At 40.6% G+C, this 7,990-nt stretch overlaps 1 pseudogene; it reads right to left on the bottom strand.

Moving 5' to 3' along the window:
* Window positions 1-6,789: 6,789 nt before the first annotated feature.
* Window positions 6,790-7,990, bottom strand: LOC125215700 (annotated as a pseudogene).

Raw genomic sequence — 7,990 nt, 5'->3', positions numbered from 1 at the left:
AATCGCCAGTATAAAATGGGGTACTATCTTGCCGACGGCATCTATCCGAAGTGGCCAACCTTCGTGAAGACGTTCAACAGGCCTGCGGACGAAAAGCAGTCTCTTTTTGCGCAGAAGCAAGAGTGCTGCTCGCAAGGATGTGGAGAGAGCGTTCGGGGTTCTCCAAGCTCGATGGAATATTATCAAAGCGCCGGCTCGACAGTGGTTTATGGAGAATATGGTCGACATCATGTATACGTGCATAATCTTGCACAACATGATTGTCGCCGACGAAGGACCTGAGGCGGGAAATTGGTTCGACCCTGAAACCCCGGGAAGCTCAACCGCAAGTAGTCCGCCTCGAACGGGAGTGCATCCGTCTTTGCAAGAGCGGTTGTCTATTCGGGCAAGGACACGTGATTCTACCGCCCACGCCCAACTCCAGGAGGATCTAATGGAGCACATTTGGACAAAATTTGGCAACCGTTAGATGATCGTCACTAGAGAACTCCTTCTTCTGCTTCTTTGCCTCCATTTTTTTTATTTGAGTTTAAGTGTGCAATTTGTAATTTCTAGTTTTTTAATTATGTCTTTTTTATTTTTTTAGGTATTTAAATTGTAATTTTATTTTATTTATAATGAAGTGTGTTTTTTATTAATTGAATTTGTTGGAATTAAAAATAAAAAATGAAATTGAATGAATAGTTAAGAGATGGATAAGAGATGGAAGGATGCATGTGTTGTCTCTTAGTTAAGAGATGAGCTGAAAAGTACAGTGGGGCCCATGAATAGTGAAGAGATGAGACGGTTAAGAGACGGATAAGAGATAGCGTTGCGGATGCCCTTAAGAGCGTATTATGAGACAGATACTTTGTATTGCTATTTTACTGTCGCAATATATTTATTCCCTTATCCAGTTTTGTGATTTTATTTTCATCTCAGCCACAGCTCTGTCAAGGACATTAAGCATTCACAAAACCTTGATTAAAGACCCTAGCTCAATTCTATCAAGCAATAAAATGAACAGATAGGAAACCGATCCTGATATGAATGAGCAAGCTAAGGGTAAGGATCCAAGGCAGCAGAACTAAGTATCTACAACGAAATTGTGAGTAAAAACAGAATGTTGGTATGATATGAATTATGAATTGTGAGTCATCTGCATCTCTGTGACAACTCAATTTTGGATACTAGAATGTGCATGTATATCAGGTTAATAGGACATAGGCTTTGCAGCTTGTGTTAAGTTTACTTCTAATTTTAATTTTAATAAATAGACATATAAATTCAGGCAGTTTCATGCTTTTTTTTTTTTTTTCGATTCATTGGCATCAGACGTTGCAGTGTACGTACGTGGATTAAATATGCCGTCTTTAATCCGATGCAGAATTGTTCTCAGATCATAAAACTGTCATTATATTTGACACCAATTCTTGTTTAATTTCTTGCTGCAACAGTTATTCATTTCATTCATATGTATCGAAAGAATTATAACAATGATAAATTTAAAATTGTTTTATCTTGTATCTCGTGATATTTATTTTGATTTTCCTTGACTGTATTTTGCATCTCGCGCGATGTGCGGTGTGAATTGTTGGAGATGAGTGAACACTTCAAATCAGAGAGAGTAGTGTTTTAATGGAAATGTGGATGATTGTGTTATTGTAATCTTATATCCAAACATATAATTTACCACATCAAAACATAACATAAACGAATAATAAGGGTAAAAACACTAGAGACAAAGAAGGCTAATCCATTATATAAGAGCATCCGCAATGGTGCTTAGGCCAGCCATAGGCCAGCCATTCTCTCCCCTACCACGTCAGCAACACTAAAAAAACCACCTGCCACATCAGATTTAGGCCAGCCATAGGCCAGCCGCAATAAAAATAATTCAAAATATACTACATTTACGGAATTAAAATTACGATTAAAATACGGAATTAAATTTACGACACATATACGGGAAAAATAATCCATTCCATTAAAAAAAAAGTACAAAGATTTTAAAAAAAAAGTACATGATTTTTTTAATTAAAAAAAGGGCTTCAACACACGAGCCCCGCCACTCTCTACTCCTCATCGCCGTCGACGTCGTCGTCGCCGCCGCCGCTGCCGCCACCCGTGGTATCTGAGCCCACGTCGGAACCCCCTAGCCGTGCCCTCGCGATCTCCAAATCAACACGCATGCTCTCGAGCATCTCGTGAAGAAACATCTTCTCCGTGGGGTCGGTGGCGTTCTTCCACTCTTGGAAGACCTTGTACATCTGAGCCCGCGTTTGGTTACGCGAATGGAGAGTGTACTCGAGTGGGGCGGGTGGGAGGGCGAAGGACTGGACCTCGCGGGGCGATAGGGGGGATCCGCCCATCGCAGCCCACTGCGCCCGCTTGTCCAACCGGGCGGGGGCGACCGGTAAATGAAGGAGGGGATGGAAACTCCTCGGCATCCGGGGGGAGGTCGTGGGATCCGCCGCTGCTGCCGTTGTAGTCGCCGCTATAGTTCAGTCGCTGCTTCTTCGGCCACCCGGCGTCGCACCCCGCCGGAACTTCTCGGAGTCCTTCAACAACAAGAAGCACTCCCGGAGAAGGTGAACTCCTTATACTTCCCCTCCAAGGGGAACTGACTCGCGGCTATCCTCCGGGCGTCGTCCTCATTCTGCCCACTACTGAGCTGACGGAGGGCGTTGGCGTACAAATTCGCAAAACGGCCCACCGCTGCCCTGGTGCGCTCCCACTCCTTCCGGACCTCCTCGTTGCTTGAAGTCCTTCCCGTGCGGGCGGTGCCTCCTATAGACAGCTCTAATCTTCGACCACATGTTGACGACCCGCTGGTTGTTGCAACCGGCGGATCGTCGCACACCTCCAACCACCCCTTGGCCACCCCGGCGTACTCATCCTCCGTCCACTTCCTCCGGCCGGGGGCAGCGGGCTGTGATGACTCGCCGACCGCCTTGCCCTTCCCCTTCCCCCTCGTCTTCTTCTTCGGTGCGGCCCGCGTCGGTGGAACGGGAGTATCATCTTCCCCGAGATCGATCCCCATATCATGCAATGACAGAAGGTCATCGCCCGGAGAACTGCGTCTCCACCGGGGTCGACGTGTGAGACGAAGCCGTCAAAAAATCAAGCGAGGGCCGATATACCGTGTCCCCTCCCGGTGACCCCTGCAGCCCCCCATTGCATCCCGGGATGCATACCGTGCTTGCATCCCCCCTGCATCCCGCCCTGCCATATCATCCCCATCATCTCTGCTGCTGCACTGGGGCATACCCCCACCCGGGCGCTGCTGCTCGCCGCCGGCATACCCCCCGGTTCCCCCCCGGCGCACCAACCATCATCCCCATCATCTGATTCCAAGGGATGTTAAACCCCGGGCCCATCTGCCCCCATCCAGATCCCACAGTACCGTGGGAGTCTGAGATCCACTCGTCGTTGGACTAGACTCGTTGTTGTGATCCATCGCTCGATGATGCTCTTGTACAGAAAGTTAGAGAGAGAGAAAACTCGTTAAAACAAGTGGTGCAAATGAAAATGAAACGAAAATCGCGTTTATATAGGTTTAAAAAAAAAAAAAAAAAAAAAATCGCCGCGAGGCCGATCGCTGGCCGATCGGGCCGCCACAATGGCGGCTAGCCGATCGGCCAGCGCTTCGGCCAGCGACGAGCGATCGGCCAGCCCACGCCGATCCGCTCGCCGATTTCGTCCTCGCCGATTGCAATGGTTCGGCTAGCGCGACGAATCGGCTAGCCGGTCGCTAGCCGACCATTGCGGATGCTCTAAGAGTATGATGTTTTAACTTGAGAACTTAAAAGGTTCGACTTTAACAACTCGAGAAAAAAAAATTTGGCATCCAACTTAACATTCAACTCTTAACACAAATTATTAGTACAACGAACAAATATGCAACATCAAGTCATATGCTAACCAGTGGCGGAGCCAGATATTTTAAGGTGGGGGGCCCAAATTACCATTAAAATTTGTTGATTGTATTCAGTGTTAAACCCCTAAACCCAACACAGAGACAACTCAGATGTGAGCAATATAAAATGCCATGTGATTATTCAGTGCTAAACCCCTAAACCCGACACGGAAACAGCTCGGATGTGAGCAATATAAAATGTCATGCATCAGCTCGGATGTAAGCAATATAAAATTCCATGCATAAGAAATGGATGGTGATAAAATTAATTAATGAATAGATTTTTAAAGCATACACCGATTTTACTAATAATATGATATGATATATTTACACATTTATTAGATCAAAGAGTTATGTTCAATTTCAGATTTTTATAATATAGGATATCAGATTTTTATATTTATAGAATCAAAGAATTATTTTCAATTCTTAAGTTTTAAAAATCATTTTATATGGATACAATTTAAGTTTCCAATGAAAGAAAATCCATAAAACATAAATAAATCTGTGAATATCAACAAATATAAGTTATATAACTAACTGAGAAAATATAATAAAATATAACTAGATTACTAAATAAATATAATATTAGATCAAAGGTTATGTTCAATTCCAGATTTTTATAATATAGGATATCAGATTTTTATATTTATAGAATCAAAGAATTATTTTCAATTCTTAAGTTTTAAAAATCATTTTATATGGATACAATTTAAGTTTCCAATGAAAGAAAATCCATAAAACATAAATAAATATGTGAATATCAACGTATATAAGTTATATAACTAACTTGAGAAAATATAATAAAATATAACTAGATTACTAAATAAATATATAAGATTGCACCAAAGTTGATTTGAACCTTGGACCTCAGACATAGGAGGAGGCTAGAATACTAACCAACTGCACTAGCATCTTATATGTTAAAATGGCGCACACATATATTATATATAGATTTATACAAATGGGTGAGGGGCCCAAAGCCCCGGCCCCACCATAACTCCGCCACTAATGCTGACTGAGCCATTGTTCAATTTAAATAACTCATGAGTTAAATTAATAGTATTAGCACATTACATATTGGATAAAGAGAAAAAAAAATCATTACGTTTGGTTAAATTCTAATCTATCCCGCAATTTTTAAAAATAGCTAATTTTATCATAACTTTAACATTTTTCTCGGTCATTTCTAGTATATGATTTGGAAGAAATTATGTGTGATGTTGGCAAACGAAAACTACCATGCGAACAAAACGTTCAGCACTTCAGCTATTTAAACGACGTCGTTTAATACACCTAGTCAATTATATCGTCAATTTCTACATAAGTACGTATTATGTTGATAAATTCACAAATATAGCATGTTGTAATTTTTTTTCACATGGTAGTTACTTTATTAATCACACATGCTTCTCATTTCACTAATTTTCTTATCTGATGTGACCGTTTACTTTCTTCTCTTTTTTTTCCCTGTATTCTTGATATAATTGGTACGATTAGGCATTGATGGTATATTAATATTCTTCGTTTTTGTTGGTTTGGATAGTTTTCTTTGTGGTTCAATGTTTTGGAGAAGATTTTTAAGTAGTTCCTTTGTGGAAATGGTTCTCTCTTTATGAGTTTCTTTGTATTGTATTTCATGAGATTGTTCTGTCATTTGTTGCTATGTAGCCTGAATATTGTCATTGCATTTTGCAGTGCAAAATATAAATAGTTCACTGAGGGGGTGTTCGGTTTGCAAAATTGTATCCCGGATTAAATATGTAGTGTGTTTGATTCATGAGATTCAATCCCATAACTCAATCCTAGATGGATAGTCATGGGATAATTAGACTAAAATAATCTAACAACTCCATCCTAGATTATATTTTGGTAATTATTTTATCCAAGAAACCGAACACCACCTGAATGTATTTATATATGCAAGTTGTAGGCACACTTGAAGATAACACTTTAGAGTTCAGTTAGGACGAATTGGAGATGGCTTAAATAAAATTTTCTGACTGTAACAGATCAATTGAGTGGCTGGAACATCCTGCAAAGCCTTTTAGACACAGTATATCAGACTAGAGCACATATCATCCAGCACCACTTTTTAGTATGTAGATCTTCATCATTAATCTAGTCTTGTTTGTAAAGGCTTCTAGAGCTTGGTACTTGAGTTCAAGGAAAACATTTTGTCTTAATTGTCCTCTACTTTGGATAACGTTACTTTTGGGGTGACACATAGGTGGAGAGTTACTAAAATCTATCCTGTTTTGTAGTTACAAATTAATTACTTACTAGCAATAGATAATGTGTAAGCTAGAGTAGTGCCCTGAAAAAATTTCTTTCTGTAGTTTGTTTGGGACAGGACAGGAGAGGAAAAATTGTAGTGTCATTGTGCTTTCCTTGCCTGAGTTATAGTCGTCAACCGATTCTGTATTTTAGACAGCCATATTGTACAATGTAAGATTTGGATGGTAATCTTTTAGTCCCAATTTAAAGAATTACACAAATTTAGCAGGTATTTATCCATTATTTATCCAGTATGTTGTGTCAATTTTAACATAGATTACCATAAGCTGATTTGAGTATTTGGAAGGGAAATAATTCTTTTTGACATTATTGTATTGCCATAACAGGTTTTAAATAGTAATCGTACATTATATTTTACTTTTAATAAAACTTATGTTTTGTGTATATACTTGATCACCCTTTCAAAGTTATACCATCGGACAGTTGTAAGATCATTAAAATCTTTCCACAAACATAAGCATTCAACCAACAAAATCACTAAATAATCCATCTACAGAATAGGGAGTAGTACTACAAAATACTTTTGCATTTAATAACATTAACAACTAGCCTTCTTAAGGAGTTATGCACAAGCTTCAAAATCCAAGTAAAGCATTTACTCAACTGGAGCCAAACTCATGGTATATGGCACGATGATGGGAGAGAACATGGCTTTTGGCCCTAGAGTCGAAACATCGCATAGCTTCTTCATCTTCCCCTTACCAAACTCGTATAAGTAGAAAGAAGTTGCAACACGTACAAGCATTACTCCATCTTTGAAAGCCAAAGGATCCACCTCCGAAGGATCCTTCCATCCATTAACCATTCTGGAAGATTGGCGTTGTATTTTCTCCTCCAAATTGAACAACACAGTTAAGTTCTCCCTCTCCAACTCATCTAAAGAAACACAAAACTTCAAATCCCACTTTGATGCAAAGTGATCCTCAAGAACCCACAGCTGCAGCCCATATTCCGAGATCATAACATAGTTCAACTTCCCTTGGGATTCTCCTATACACATTTCAGGGGTGTAAGTGAACTCTCGTGGTGGAATAGGGGCAGAAACCAAACAAGACAGCTCGTTGTGATGATCAAACATAAGAACTCCATAGGCATGATCAATCAGCCAATACATATCCCCATCCACGAGAACTCCCTTGTTTTTAGTGACCGTGTGGCTGCACTTGCAAGACTCATTTGATTTCCTCCACGAACGATTTTTAGACGAGTATATGTGGAAGGAGAAACAATACTCCTCTTCTTCATCTGTCTCATAACCTTCTTCATCAGCAACTTCTCCTCCGTGTGTCTCTACCACCTCAATCCTCAATGCAATGAGCGTAAAATCCATGGAGTCTCGGAAAGGGTCAAAAGCTAATGCTATGCTGCAGATTTTGGGCAGACCGGGCCACATTAAACTAGTCCATTGCTTGTTCAAAGGGTTGCAGACATAGATCATGGGGTGGGAGTTAGGGAAGGTGGTTCGACAACAAATAAGGCCGTTGTTGAGCGACAAAATGACTACATAATCTGGGAGAAAATCCAAGACAGTTTGACGCACATTCACTTCCTCCCCAGAAATAGGAATGTAGTTAATATCCTCAACATCTGCATCATCACTCCACTCAAATACCTCTTGGAAGAAAAAACCAGAGACGGGTTCGGATCTTTTCAGCGGGGTCCGAGATGAGATTGAACCAATCTTTGGAAACCAGTTTGAAGAAATGCAATGTTTTTGTGGACAAACGGCTTAGTATATTCATAGGGATATCATCACCAACAAACCAACGCCCCCTCATTTTCCAGCTAACTGCA

The sequence above is a fragment of the Salvia hispanica genome, chromosome 3, assembly GCF_023119035.1.
Source record: "Salvia hispanica cultivar TCC Black 2014 chromosome 3, UniMelb_Shisp_WGS_1.0, whole genome shotgun sequence".
NCBI classification, from domain to species: Eukaryota; Viridiplantae; Streptophyta; class Magnoliopsida; order Lamiales; family Lamiaceae; genus Salvia; species Salvia hispanica.
The sequence above is the reverse complement of the archived record's forward strand: the minus strand, read 5'-3'. Positions and strand labels throughout refer to the sequence as shown.